The following is a 16089-nucleotide window of genomic DNA, read 5'->3' on the forward strand; positions in this document are numbered from 1 at the left end:
ATATCGCCATTAAAGATGACGTGTCAAAAAACCTATATAGGGAGTGGTGTCGAGCAAGGCATGTCATATGAAAAATTTTAAATACGGTAAATTCATATGACTGTGGAGTGTTGCCTTGCCGGCATAAGTCAATTATGTTAAAATAAAAAGAATAATGAAGCTATATAAATGAATTATTAAATTAGTACATTATGACCTTAAGGTGAATGGTAGCATTTGGAAAAAATATCGCCATTATAGATGACGTGTCTAAAAACCTATTCATTTTTTTTTTTTTTTTTTTTTTCCCTTTTTTTTTTTTTTATTGATTTAATACTATCCTTCGTGGACAACCATTAAATTGTATAATTATAAACTTAGCTTATGTGTATTTCATGTATTGAACTTAGTATAGCTGTTGTTCTTAGAGAGAGTTAAATGGCTATGTTATTCCATGACAGAAGGTCAAATGGCTATATTGTCCCATGGGAGATCCAGTGGGTGGGCTCTGCAGAGTCTTCTCCTTTGTTGTCTGTTGTCTAGCAGACAAATGGTTAGTGTGTTTGGATGGTTGTGTAATCGATTGATATATCGTCTGCTGCTTTTGGCAATTTCGTCTTTTACCCAGGGGAACTTGAGAACATCGTGGATAGTGGCGTTATCATGATATATATGTGCGTTTGTAGCGATGCGTAATGATTTGTTTTCGAATGTTTGGATGATCCGGATATTGGACTTGCTGGCTGTACCCCAGAGCTGGATTCCATAGGTCCAGATTGGTCTGATGATCGCCTTGTAGGTCAGAATCTTGGAGGAGGTGGAAAGCCTTGATCTCCTGCCCATAAGCCAGTAGTAGGCTTTTAGTCGCTGCTCACACTGGTTTCGCTTTTTTATTAGGTGTGCTCTCCAGGTGAGTTTCCTGTCTAGCGTTATTCCCAGATATTTAGGATTGGGTTCTTCTGGTATTGTGACTCCGTCTAGTTGAACTGGTGGACAGTTACCCGAGCGGAGTGCAAAGGTTGTCGCAGTTGACTTGTCGCCATTGACTGTAATGTTCCACCGCTTTTGCCAGTCGTTGACGAGGTTCAATTGCATCTGCATCAGTGAGCTAGCTTCGCCAGGTGATTCCGAGATGGTGAGAAATGCCGTGTCGTCGGCGTACGTGGCAACGCGCACGTTTGGGTTCCCAGTGACGGGCAAGTCAGCTGTGTATACGTTATAGAGCAGCGGACCCAGAACACTTCCTTGAGGGACACCAGCATGAATGTGTTTGGTGTTGGACACTGCTTCCCCGCATTTAACTCGGAATGTTCGGTTCTCCAGATATGAAGCAAGAAACAAGAAGTAGGCGTGTGGGAGGTTACCCTTGAGCTTTTGCAGGAGCCCAGGATGCCAAACTCTGTCAAAGGCTTGTTTGACATCGAGGAATACGGCGTAGCAATATTTTTTCTCCTCAAACGCGTCGAGGATAGTTTGAACAACTCTGTGGCATTGTTCCGGGGTTCCGTGACAGCGCCTGAAGCCAAATTGGTGATCCGGGATCAGACCGGCCTCGTCCAATACTGACAAAACTCTACTCAAAAATACTCTTTCTAGTATCTTGGAGAGCGCTGGCAGTAAACTAATCGGGCGATAGGAGGCCAGATTAGCTTCAGGTTTACCAGGCTTAGGTATCATTACTACTTGCGCACTTTTCCATTGCGCTGGGAAGTAGCCGATTTCCATGCATCTGTTATATATTTTGGTGATGAACGAGATGCTTCTTTGCGGTAGTAGCTTTAATGCCATTGCATTGATACCATCATCGCCTGGGGCTTTTTTGTTGTTTAGCGCAGTTATGTATTCCGCTATCTCCTCTTCATGTACCGGTGGAATCGTTTCCGTTCCTTCGGGCGGTACACTTAGCTGGTGTGCAGTTTCGGCTGCTTCGTCTGGCGTGCACCTGCTGAAAGGGGTGAATACAGTTTCTAAGTGTTCGGCAAAAGCATTGGCTCTGTCAGTTTCCGTTCTACACCAACTGCCATCAGTTTTTCTTACTGGGTTGATTCTTTTCTGTGGCTTTTTAATGTGCTTGGTTACTTGCCACAGATTGTGTTGTGAGTCGTTAGGGGCAAGCTGCGTGAGAAAACTATCTAGGGCATCTTTTCTCAGAATCTTGAGTGTCTCTTTCAGTTCCTTGGTGATTCTATTTAGGACTGTCTTGTCCCTTGGGTTCCTGGACAGGAACCAGACCCGCCTCAGACGCCTTTTTTCAGCAAGCAGCTCGGCCACTTGTTGTGACCAGAGGTGAACGTCTCTATTTTCAACTCTGGGCCGGTTTGAGAGTCTTGGCGCCGCATGTGACGCCGCGTTGTGGATATGAGTTGTTAGCTCTGTGACTGCCGCTTCGATGTCCTCCGGGCTATTCAGTGGGGGGCTGGGATTGGTGCAGCTGTCCAGCCAGGTTTGATATTTGCCAATATCAGTGGCTTTATATATAAGCTTCTTGCGGGCAGACTTCCGCATGGCTGCAGCAAATACAGAGATGGCTATGGCGCTGTGATCAGATAGGAGGTCCTCTACTTCTCTGACTTGGATTCTGCCAGTATCCAAATCACGAGTTATCGCGATGTCCAGGACGTCTGGCACCTTATATGGGTCTGTAGGCCAGTATGTAGGTGCGCCTGTACTGTGGCAGTCGAGGCTTCTTAAGCGGGCTTGCCTGAACAGCGCGTAGCCTTTAGGGTTGTTTGTTCTGGAGCCCCACCAGGTGTGCTTTGCGTTGAAGTCTCCGCCTATTAGAAACCTTGTGCCTAGGCTGTCCAGTAGCGTCCCGAATTCTTCGTCCCTAGCATTGTGCTTGGGGGGGCAGTAGGCAGCGGCTATTGTGACGTCTCCCAGCGTGGTACTCACTCTTATTTTTGCGCACTGGATCCACTCCTCCAGAGTAGGGGGCAGGATCTCATAACTTATGTTGCTACGAATTAGAATGGCAGCTCCGCCGCGGGCTCTTCCGTTGGGGTGATTGGCTGAGATCAGGTCGTAGCCTCGCAGGCAGAAGTAAGATCTTTCAGAGAAATGGGTTTCGGATATGAGGAGAATTTCAGTATTTTTGGTCTTGCAGTAAAGCTCAACCTCAGGCCTGTTTTTGCACAGGCCGTTAGCATTCCAGATCGTGATCTCTAAACCTTCTTGCATAATGTGGAGCAAACAGTTTCCAGCATCTGTGTCATTTGACCTAGTATTTTATCCATCATTTTTTCAAACATGACCTCTAGCCTTGTCACTATCGCATTAAGTTGATTGTCCGGCTGTGAATCCGGGCAGGGAGCTTGATTTGCCTCGTAGGTGCTCTTTGCAGCCTTAGCAAAACTAATGTTTGCATTCACTTTGCTGGAGTTTAGGGGCAGTCCATCTCTTGGAGCTGTCTGTCTGTTTGCCGTTAAGAGGCTTTTTGCCTTCTTATAGGCTGGGCATCCTTTATATGAGGCCACATGGGGACCCTGGCAGTGCAGGCAGAAGGCCGGGTCACTGCTTTTCTTTGAGCATTCCGACGTGGAGTGTCCGCCTCCACATTTCACACATCTATGTTCCAGGTGACAGTATCTTTGAGTGTGTCCGTATCCTTGGCAGCGATAGCATTGGGGGACATCGTTAAACTTCAGTGGGGGCTCGACTGTAACCACAGAGCAGCAAAGCCTTTTGATTTTGTATGCCTCTTTGTTATTTTTCGCCGGCTCGAGATTTACGAAGAATATGTTTAGGGGTTTTTTTGTGCTTTTTTGTGTGAGGTTATACAGGTCTCTTACTTCGTGCCCGTAGTTGCTTAAACCTTCCTTGATCTCGTCCAGCTCAGTAGAGTGGTGCAGGCCTTTGACCACTATCCGGTAGGCTCTTTCGTCTCTGGGCTGAAAGGTCTGATACCGTTTGTTATTTTCATTGAGAAATGCCTTAAGTGCAGTGAAGCTAGCTTTATCTTGCGTCATTACTCTAATGTTGTTGTTTTTAGTGGCTTTATATGTAACTTCTACTGCTTTGCCAAGGGCGCCAGTTATGGCATTGGTAAGCGCTTTGATATTGGTCACGTCTGGAATAAAAATCGGTGGTGGCTTGATCGTCTTAGGTTCTTTAGCAAGCTCCTTATTTGGTTGGCCCTTAGCTAGTCCTATGACTTCAGTGGAGTCATCGCTGGCCGAAGATTCTTCGTCGTCTTCATCTGTAGAGAGTGAAGCAAATCTGTTACTTCTTAGATTTTCTCTAGCAGCTTTGCTGGTGCTTGGTCCGTCTGGTAGGTGTACGCGGGAAGGCTGTTTGCGCTGTTTGCGCGCGTGCTTCCTCCTTATTTCTCCAGGTTCGCTAGTGCAGCTCGAATCCTCAGAGTCAGGGTTGGTTGCTTTGGTGTTGGTCTTCTTCCTCTTGGTGCTGCTAGTTTTAAAGAGCTGTATAGCACGTGGCTCGGCTTGCCAGTCCATCTTGTTGGTGAGGGGTACGGGGGAGCGGGAGCAAGCAAGCTGCCCGTCTGGCGAGCGTAAGCAGCGAGTGCTAGTCTGTGTTGTTGTTTGTTGTTGTATTCTTATTGTCGTATGTGTGTTGAAATAACGCGCACAAGCGTGTAAGCTTGTGCGTGTGTAAGTATTAGTGCGCCGTTATTTGCGCACGGCACGCAAGCTGACAGAGCGCAGTAACGGTTGCAGCGACCAATCAGAGCGCAGCTGGCCTGATAATTTCGCCGCAAGTAACTGTTGTTTATGTTGCTTGTGTATTTGGAATGCTTCGCAGCGGTCCGCAGGCACGTCTTTACTCAACGAGTGTTCGATCGCGACTAAACCTATTCATGGTGAGCAGTGTGTGCTCATCACATTATGTGCTGAAAGTATATCATTTTAAAAGTATGTCATATACTCGTTTTTTGAGTTATATATCGTTATTTGTTATGTTGTATAACATTTGGCTTACGGTATTAAGAAAAAGATAATTGTGAAATTTCAAGCCAAGATATGTTGTTCGTAATAATTTTATTGTTACTACATCGTGTAAACAAATGTGTTTCCTTTTATCGTAAAATTTAACAATTGCATCCAATGGAAATTCGATTCATACAGATGTATGGACGATTAGTACGCTGGAAAAACAAAGCTTCTAAAATTATTGTAATTATTTTAAATATTTGTCATAAATGAAACTTTAACATTTTACATACTATGTACGTGACTATGTATGTGACTTGTTTTACCTAATATATTTTTATCGCATAATTATGTATGTAAGTTATACATATATAATTTATACATATAAATAAATTATCAAGTTTGTCATCAAAATTAAAATGTTTATTCCATTTTGGTATTAAACAATGTGTGATAAAATATATATTAAGTAAGTGTACATATAAAGATATTTTTGAACGAATTATATATATTTCATATAGATATAATATGTGGTGAATTTTAAAATATGTGAAACGTAAATTAACGAACATGAAATGCTATGTAACAATGGCCATATTCGTTTATATTTAACATTAATATCTAGTGTATGTTTTTTATTCAAAAATATATTAAGTTGTAATGTAAGTACATATTGTATATATATATGTATGTATATTTTGTACATACAAATTATAAAAACATTATTCTGGTTGATCCTGCCAGTAGTTATATGCTTGTCTCAAAGATTAAGCCATGCATGTCTAAGTACACACGAATTAACAGTGAAACCGCAAAAGGCTCATTATATCAGTTATGGTTCCTTAGATCGTTAACAGTTACTTGGATAACTGTGGTAATTCTAGAGCTAATACATGCAATTAAAACACGGACCTCTTGGAACGTGTGCTTTTATTAGGCTAAAACCAAGCGATCGCAAGATCGTTATATTGGTTGAACTCTAGATAACATGCAGATCGTATGGTCTTGTACCGACGACAGATCTTTCAAATGTCTGCCCTATCAACTTTTAATGGTAGTATCTAGGACTACCATGGTTGCAACGGGTAACGGGGAATCAGGGTTCGATTCCGGAGAGGGAGCCTGAGAAACGGCTACCACATCTAAGGAAGGCAGCAGGCGCGTAAATTACCCACTCCCAGCTCGGGGAGGTAGTGACGAAAAATAACAATACAATATCATATCCGAGGCCCTGTAATTGGAATGAGTACACTTTAAATCCTTTAACAAGGACCTATTGGAGGGCAAGTCTGGTGCCAGCAGCCGCGGTAATTCCAGCTCCAATAGCGTATATTAAAGTTGTTGCGGTTAAAACGTTCGTAGTTGAACTTGTGCTTCATACGGGTAGTACAACTTACAATTGTAGTTAGTACTATACCTTTATGTATGTAAGCGTATTACCGGTGGAGTTCTTATATTTAATTAAATACTTGTATTTGTTATATATTCCTCCTATTTAAAAACCTGCATTAGTGCTCTTCATCGAGTGTTATTGTGGGCCGGTACAATTACTTTGAACAAATTAGAGTGCTTAAAGCAGGCTTCAAATGCCTGAATATTCTGTGCATGGGATAATGAAATAAGACCTCTGTTCTGCTTTCATTGGTTTTCAGATCAAGAGGAAATGATTAATAGAAGCAGTTTGGGGGCATTAGTATTACGACGCGAGAGGTGAATTCTAACGAAAGTTAGAGGTTCGAAGGCGATCAGATACCGCCCTAGTTCTAACCATAAACGATGCCAGCTAGCAATTGGGTGTAGCTACTTTTATGGCTCTCTCAGTCGCTTCACGGGAAACCAAAGCTTTTGGGCTCCGGGGGAAGTATGGTTGCAAAGCTGAAACTTAAAGGAATTGATGGAAGGGCACCACCAGGAGTGGAGCCTGCGGCTTAATTTGACTCAACACGGGAAAACTTACCAGGTCCGAACATAAGTGTGTAAGACAGATTGATAGCTCTTTCTCGAATCTATGGGTGGTGGTGCATGGCCGTTCTTAGTTCGTGGAGTGATTTGTCTGGTTAATTCCGATAACGAACGAGACTCAAATATATTAAATAGATATCTTCAGGATTATGGTGTTGAAGCTTATATAGCCTTCATTCATAGTGGCAGTAAAATGTTTATTGTGTTTGAATGTGTTTATATAAGTGGAGCCGTACCTGTTGGTTTGTCCCATTATAAGGACACTAGCTTCTTAAATGGACAAATTGCGTCTAGCAATAATGAGATTGAGCAATAACAGGTCTGTGATGCCCTTAGATGTCCTGGGCTGCACGCGCGCTACAATGAAAGTATCAACGTGTATTTCCTAGACCGAGAGGTCCGGGTAAACCGCTGAACCACTTTCATGCTTGGGATTGTGAACTGAAACTGTTCACATGAACTTGGAATTCCCAGTAAGTGTGAGTCATTAACTCGCATTGATTACGTCCCTGCCCTTTGTACACACCGCCCGTCGCTACTACCGATTGAATTATTTAGTGAGGTCTCCGACGTGATCACTGTGACGCCTTGTGTGTTGCGGTTGTTTCGCAAAAGTTGACCGAACTTGATTATTTAGAGGAAGTAAAAGTCGTAACAAGGTTTCCGTAGGTGAACCTGCGGAAGGATCATTATTGTATAATGTTCATTTCCGTTAATAAAAACAATTTTATATATAGAAATATATAAAATTTTTCTGAATATAAATAAATATTCATTTAAACACATTTACACATACTTATGCCCAATTAGTATATATTTATTTAATATCTATCATTTTCAATTTGGGATTTGTCTGTGTTTATGCGATTTATGATGAAAAAACTTGCACAGATGTATTGTTCATTGTTATATGCGCATACGTTATATAAACGCAACAACCTAAATTGTAAGTGTTGTACCTGCTTTCAGGTTAATGCTTTGCATATTTCTATAAAAATATTTAATTCTTGTATCTATATAATAATCTTATTCATGCTATATTTTTAAAGAATATGTAAAACTAAGACATTTCGCAACACAGTTTAGGTATACAAAATTTTATTGAAGGAATTGATATATGCCAGTAAAATGGTGTATTTTTAATTTCTTTCAATAAAAATATTTGTGACGTAATGAAAAAAACCAAAATAAAATTATCACTCTAAGCGGTGGATCACTCGGCTCATGGGTCGATGAAGAACGCAGCAAACTGTGCGTCATCGTGTGAACTGCAGGACACATGAACATCGACATTTTGAACGCATATCGCAGTCCATGCTGTTATGTACTTTAATTATTTTTATAGTGCTGCTTGGACTACATATAGTTGAGGGTTGTAAGACTTTGCTAATTAAGTTGTTTAAAATTTTTCGAAATTTTAAGCATATGGTATATTATTGGATAGATTATGTGTGTCCCTGATATGCATAATATATTCATAATATTAATATATATATGGATGTACTACTCATTGTATATTTTGTATGAGAAAATTGAAGAATTATATTTTCTTTTTTTAAATCAAATAATACTGAGGAATGTCTAGCATAAAAGAAAAATAAATTTTTCCTTCATCTAGAATTGTCTCTTATTAATGATGTGTGATAAAAGAATTCTTGTAAAATTTATTGAACTTCAGAACAAAAGTATTACCCATTGAACAATAAAAAAGTTCAGTTAACATTGTTTTATACAACCTCAACTCATATGGGACTACCCCCTGAATTTAAGCATATTAATTAGGGGAGGAAAAGAAACTAACAAGGATTTTCTTAGTAGCGGCGAGCGAAAAGAAATCAGTTCAGCACTAAGTCACTTTGTCTATATGGCAAATGTGAGATGCAGTGTACGGAACATCAATATTCTAGTATGAGAAGTTAACGATTTAAGTCCTTCTTAAATGAGGCCATTTACCCATAGAGGGTGCCAGGCCCGTATAACGTTAATGATTACTAGATGTTGTTTCCAAAGAGTCGTGTTGCTTGATAGTGCAGCACTAAGTGGGTGGTAAACTCCATCTACAACTAAATATAACCATGAGACCGATAGTAAACAAGTACCGTGAGGGAAAGTTGAAAAGAATTCTGAATAGAGAGTTAAATAGTACGTGAAACTGCTTAGAGGTTAAGCCCGATGAACCTGAATATCCGTTATGGAAAATTCATCATTAGAATTGTAATATTTTAAACAATATTATAATAATAGTGTGCATTTTTTCCATATAAGCACATTGTAATCTATTAGCATAAATATTTATCATAAAATTATGTCTGATTGCTTATTTGAATTATATGTTTGCATTTTAACATAAAATAAAAGATATAAATTTGATAAAGTGCTGATAGATTTATATGATTACAGTGCGTTAATTTTTCGGAATTATATAATGGCATAATTATCATTGATATTTGTGTTTATTATATGCATTTGTATGATTAACAATGCGAAAGATTCAGGATACCTTCGGGACCCGTCTTGAAACACGGACCAAGGAGTCTAACATATGTGCAAGTTATTGGGATATAAACCTAATAGCGTAATTAACTTGACTATTAATGGGATAAGTTTTTTAACTATTTATAGTTAATTAACGCAATCCCGGGGCGCTCTATATAGTTATGTATAATAATATTTATATTATTTATGCCTCTAACTGGAACGTATCTTGAGCATATATGCTGTGACCCGAAAGATGGTGAACTATACTTGATCAGGTTGAAGTCAGGGGAAACCCTGATGGAAGACCGAAACAGTTCTGACGTGCAAATCGATTGTCAGAATTGAGTATAGGGGCGAAAGACCAATCGAACCATCTAGTAGCTGGTTCCTTCCGAAGTTTCCCTCAGGATAGCTGGTGCATTTAACTGTTGTATAAAATAATCTTATCTGGTAAAGCGAATGATTAGAGGCCTTAGGGTCGAAACGATCTTAACCTATTCTCAAACTTTAAATGGGTAAGAACCTTAACTTTCTTGATATGAAGTTTAAGGTTATGATATAATGTGCCCAGTGGGCCACTTTTGGTAAGCAGAGCTGTCGCTGTGGGATGAACCAAACGTAATGTTACGGTGCCCAAATTAACAACTCATACAGAAACCATGAAAGGCGTTGGTTGCTTAAAACAGCAGGACGGTGATCATGGAAGTCGAAATCCGCTAAGGAGTGTGTAACAACTCACCTGCCGAAGCAACTAGCCCTTAAAATGGATGGCGCTTAAGTTGTATACGTTTGGCGTAAGCCTGCATGGAGCCGCTATTGGTACAGATCTTGGTGGTAGTAGCAAATAATCGAATGAGACCTTGGAGGACTGAAGTGGAGAAGGGTTTCGTGTGAACAGTGGTTGATCACGAGTTAGTCGGTCCTAAGTTCAAGGCGAAAGCCGAAAATTTTCAAGTAAAGAAAAATCTAAATATATTTGTCATCTAACCGATTTTTATACACTTGAATAACTTTGAACGAAAGGGAATACGGTTCCAATTCCGTAACCTGTTGAGTATCCATTTGTTATTAAATATGGGCCTCGTGCTCATCCTGGCAACAGGAACGACCATATCGGAAGAGTTTTCTTTTCTGTTTTATAGCCGTACTACCATGGAAGTCTTTCGCAGAGAGATATGGTAGATGGGCTAGAAGAGCATGACATATACTGTTGTGTCGATATTTTCTCCTCGGACCTTGAAAATTTATGGTGGGGACACGCAAACTTCTCAACAGGCCGTACCAATATCCGCAGCTGGTCTCCAAGGTGAAGAGTCTCTAGTCGATAGAATAATGTAGGTAAGGGAAGTCGGCAAATTAGATCCGTAACTTCGGGATAAGGATTGGCTCTGAAGATTGAGATAGTCGGGCTTGATTGGGAAACAATAACATGGTTTATGTGCTCGTTCTGGGTAAATAAAGTTTCTATCATTTATGGTAGTTTCTTGTTCCCCGGATAGTTGAGTTACGTAGCCAATTGTGGAACTTTCTTGCTAAAATTTTTAAGAATACTAGTTAGGCAACCAATTAGTTCTTTTAAATTATAACGATTATCAATTAACAATCAATTCAGAACTGGCACGGACTTGGGGAATCCGACTGTCTAATTAAAACAAAGCATTGTGATGGCCCTAGCGGGTGTTGACACAATGTGATTTCTGCCCAGTGCTCTGAATGTCAAAGTGAAGAAATTCAAGTAAGCGCGGGTTAACGGCGGGAGTAACTATGACTCTCTTAAGGTAGCCAAATGCCTCGTCATCTAATTAGTGACGCTCATGAATGGATTAACGAGATTCCTACTGTCCCTATCTACTGAAATCTAGACCAGAGGCAGATGAAGGCGTTGCTGGAAGAAGGCATGTGCTCCGAGTGGCAACGGAGATGGGATAGTGATGAGCACGGTCGACCGACTCATCAGTTTATCCCGGACGCATGCTTCGTTTACAGCCGGCGAGACTTTGGATTCGGTCTTCACGCTGGATTCTTGCTGACGGGCCACGGGTCGCTAAATGCATTTCTGCATCAGAGAAGTCTGAGTGCAACGCCCGCATGTCAATGCGGTGCTGAGTATGAAGACTGGCAGCACGTGCTAGTTGCTTGCCCACTCTATGCAGATCTGCGAGACCTCGACGGACTTAGTGTCAGGAGAGAAGGTACCCGTTGGGACTTTTCCCGGGTCTTGGAGACACCAGAGCGGCTGTTACTCCTGGAGATGTTTGCGCGGGCGGTGTTTACTAGACGGCGGCGAGGGATGGAGTGAAGTACAGCCACACAGGGCCGACCAGTGCCGGGCTGACGTTAGCCAAAACTGGGAGTGGCATGGACTGTGTCACGAAGCCGAACAGAGCTTAATCTGGTAGACAAACCCCTTGGGGTAAGTCGAACAATGGATGACCCATTCCGTGTTTGTCGTCAACAAAACTGGGAAGTGGCAATTGCTACGAACTGCCGACCAAAGCTGTAATTTGGTACCACGGGTAACCAGGAGCCCACGGAACTTGTTCCGTCCTGGTTAGTTGGTGCGGCCCTTCGGGGAGTATCGTGGTGGCTGTGGTTCGATACCCAATTGTGGGGAGAGTTTTCACTCGGCGTGGAGTTGCGTGTCAACCGGGTGCTGTACCCATAGACCAGCGGAGGTATAGATAGACCTCACCTCCCACCAAGGGGGAATGTCATGTTCGACAAGCATGCATTCAATTTGGTACCGAAGGGGCACTGCACATGCAGTGTCTTGGAGGGGCGCTAGTCCGACGCTTTGTTTCGGCTCGCTGTATTTCGAATACCGTGGTAGTAAACCCCTACGGGGTAAACGCCACGTTAAACAAATATTTGTTTGTTTTGTCCCTATCTACTGGGGTTTAATGGACCGATGTAGAAGGGCATGCTGCGTATTTCGTAAATCATTAGTCAAGTCGACTCGAAGGCACATTGTGCCCCACATATAATTATTAGTGGCCTCCTCGCGGTGACCCTGGGTGATTGTCCGAGGTATATTCGGACAACCAGCTAATTCGAGCGGCGAAAACAATAAGACGACCCATTCTTAGGCCGGTGGAGGCCAAACTGGGTAGTATACATCTACGGCAGTCGACCAAAACTGTAAGTAAATTTGGTACCACGGGTAGCCAGGAGCCCACGGAACTTGTTCCGTCCTGACTTTTTGGTTGCGGCCCTTCGGGGAGTATCGTGGTGGCTGTGGTTTATACCCAAAGCGGGTAGAGCTTGCTCGACGTGGAGTTGCGTTTCAACCAATACATAGCTTTTTTATGAGGTTTTAGACCGGCCTCACCTCCCACCAATGAGGGAATGTATTGCCTCCGCCCGGCATTCATTCAATTGGTACCGAAGGGATACTGTTCGAGCAGGGACAGTGTCCTGGAGGGGCGATAGTCCGACGCATTGTTTCGGCTCGTTGTATTTTCGAATACCGTGAGATTAAGCCAACATGGCAGGTGCTCACGTTAAGCCCACTGACTTTTCTGTCCCTATCTACTGGGGTTTAATGGACCGATGTAGAAGGGCATGCTGCGTATTTCGTAAATCATTAGTCAAGTCGACTCGAAGGCACATTGTGCCCCACATATAATTATTAGTGGCCTCCTCGCGGTGACCCTGGGTGATTGTCCGAGGTATATTCGGACAACCAGCTAATTCGAGCGGCGAAAACAATAAGACGACCCATTCTTAGGCCGGTGGAGGCCAAACTGGGTAGTATACATCTACGGCAGTCGACCAAAACTGTAAGTAAATTTGGTACCACGGGTAGCCAGGAGCCCACGGAACTTGTTCCGTCCTGACTTTTTGGTTGCGGCCCTTCGGGGAGTATCGTGGTGGCTGTGGTTTATACCCAAAGCGGGTAGAGCTTACTCGACGTGGAGTTGCGTTTCAACCAATACATAGCTTTTTTATGAGGTTTTAGACCGGCCTCACCTCCCACCAATGAGGGAATGTATTGCCTCCGCCCGGCATTCATTCAATTGGTACCGAAGGGATACTGTTCGAGCAGGGACAGTGTCCTGGAGGGGCGATAGTCCGACGCATTGTTTCGGCTCGTTGTATTTTCGAATACCGTGAGATTAAGCCAACATGGCAGGTGCTCACGTTAAGCCCACTGACTTTTCTGTCCCTATCTACTGGGGTTTAATGGACCGATGTAGAAGGGCATGCTGCGTATTTCGTAAATCATTAGTCAAGTCGACTCGAAGGCACATTGTGCCCCACATATAATTATTAGTGGCCTCCTCGCGGTGACCCTGGGTGATTGTCCGAGGTATATTCGGACAACCAGCTAATTCGAGCGGCGAAAACAATAAGACGACCCATTCTTAGGCCGGTGGAGGCCAAACTGGGTAGTATACATCTACGGCAGTCGACCAAAACTGTAAGTAAATTTGGTACCACGGGTAGCCAGGAGCCCACGGAACTTGTTCCGTCCTGACTTTTTGGTTGCGGCCCTTCGGGGAGTATCGTGGTGGCTGTGGTTTATACCCAAAGCGGGTAGAGCTTGCTCGACGTGGAGTTGCGTTTCAACCAATACATAGCTTTTTTATGAGGTTTTAGACCGGCCTCACCTCCCACCAATGAGGGAATGTATTGCCTCCGCCCGGCATTCATTCAATTGGTACCGAAGGGATACTGTTCGAGCAGGGACAGTGTCCTGGAGGGGCGATAGTCCGACGCATTGTTTCGGCTCGTTGTATTTTCGAATACCGTGAGATTAAGCCAACATGGCAGGTGCTCACGTTAAGCCCACTGACTTTTCTGTCCCTATCTACTCAGTTTGTTCCAGACGTTCGTCGCGAGCAGACGTGTCGCGGAGTTATTTTTGTTTCGAAAACAAAAGATAAGGTGCAGGTGTTCGCTTTGGCGTAAACAAAGCCATAAAACTTTGCGGTAAACATTACTGTAAACAGCAATAAAACTGCTTGTGCCCAGGTCGACGCGAAAGCAGTGCAAAGCTGTGCAAACCCGTTCACTGCTTGATAAGCAGTGCACATAGTGCGAAGCAGTGCGACATTAAAAAAGCAGTGCAAACCAGTGCAAGCAGCGCAAGTAAAGCAGTGCGGTTGTATAAAAAGATAAGCGGTTTAGTGTCTGGACTATCGCGTGGTGTAGCCGACGGAGGGCGCCACAATAATGGACGCCAGAAGCGTGGCCGGCACGGCATCTAGTGCCGAGTCGGTTGCCAGCGTCGCCGTCGATGGAAGGAGGAGGGCGAGGAGAGGGAGAGGCCGTAGCACGATTTCCCCCCCCTGCGTACCCGTTGAGCCGAAGAGGCAAGCGGTGGAAAGCGCAGATGAGTTTGCCAAGCCCGCCACTAGAGCCGCTGCAAAGAGAGCCGCTGATGCTACCGCCGCAGAGGACTACGTTGGAGCCGCCGCCGCCCCCATCATTGCGAGTGCCACAGCATGGAAGATAGTGGCCGAGGGGACAGGGGCGATTATAGCGGAGCTTTCGGCAGCTGCCGAAATGACCCGGCTTGCCCTTGTGGGTGTCGCTCCTGAAGCCGCGCGCGAGGTGTCGGCAGCCGTAAAGCGATTGGAGGAGCTGTCCACGTCGCTGGCAGTGCGGAACGCTCTGCTCGAGAGCCTGGCAGGCAGATCGTCTGCAGCACAGCTCACCGCCCCCACGCCAACTGCTGCTCACCAAGTTGCCCACCATGCTGCCCGCACCGCTGTCCCCGTCCCAGGAGTGCCGATCGCTGCCCCACGGATCAACAAGCCAGTTGAGACGTGGTCCGCAGTGGTCACGAGTCGGGACCCGAGCGAGTCGGGCAAAATGGTGGCTAAAAGAATCATGGAGGAGGTCGCACCCACCCTTGGAGTGCGGGTACATGAGGTGCGAGAGCTCAAGCGAGGCGGCGCGGTCATCCGCACACCATCGAAGGGCGGGCTCAATAGAGTGGTGGCAAACACCAAGTTCGCGGAGGTTGGACTCAACATCCAGCCGAACAAGGGATTGAGGCCGAGAATAACGGTGTTCGATGTGGACACATCGATCCTGCCCGAGGTGTTCATGGAGGAGTTGTATACGAACAACTTCAAGGAGGAGATGACAGCAGCGGTGTTCAACAAGGCAGTACACCTTGAGTCGAAGCCGTGGTCCGTCACTGATGGCGCCAGCGTTAATCTGACGCTAGAAGTTGACGAGAGGGCCCTGGCGACTTTTGAAAAGACCGGACGGGTCTATATAAAGTGGTTCTCATACCGATGCCGGTCCCTCGTCCGCACCTATGCTTGCCATAGGTGTGTCGGCTTCGACCACAAGGTGTCCGAGTGCCGCCTTAAGCAGGACGTATGCCGACAGTGTGGACAGATGGGGCATATCGCAGCTAAGTGCGCAAATCCGGTGGACTGCCGGAACTGCCGCTTCAAGGGGCTACCCTCAGGGCATTTTATGCTTTCGGGGACTTGCCCGATTTATGGCGCAGTGTTGGCGAGGGTGCAAGCTAAACATTAATGTTTAGTTTCATCCAAGCCAACTGTGGCCGGGGCCGCGCTGCGTGCATCGATATCGGTGTACGTATGCGTGACCACGGCCACTCCTTTGCGCTGCTGCAGGAGCCATACGCAGACGTCGTTGGAAGGATTACGGGCTTCCCAGCCGGGATGCGCGTTTTCGGAAGCCACGCTGTCGAGGGCCGGAAAAGGAGCGCTGCTGTCATCATCGACGACCCAGATGCCATCTGCCTTCCAGTGGAGTCGCTGACCACCGAGGCTGGAGTATGTGTGAGGGTCACAGGTAA

The 16089-nt window shown here is 44.6% G+C and overlaps 2 pseudogenes; both read left to right on the plus strand.

The window, feature by feature from the left end:
* The first annotated feature begins 8024 nt into the window (after nt 1-8024).
* LOC115768937 lies at nt 8025-8202 on the plus strand (annotated as a pseudogene).
* Nucleotides 8203-8559: 357 nt separating this feature from the next.
* LOC115768942 lies at nt 8560-11215 on the plus strand (annotated as a pseudogene).
* The last annotated feature ends 4874 nt before the right edge of the window (nt 11216-16089 follow it).

This window comes from Drosophila novamexicana, unplaced genomic scaffold (genome assembly GCF_003285875.2).
Source record: "Drosophila novamexicana strain 15010-1031.04,08,12 unplaced genomic scaffold, DnovRS2.1 tig00002103-arrow-arrow-pilon, whole genome shotgun sequence".
Lineage (NCBI taxonomy): Eukaryota > Metazoa > Arthropoda > Insecta > Diptera > Drosophilidae > Drosophila > Drosophila novamexicana.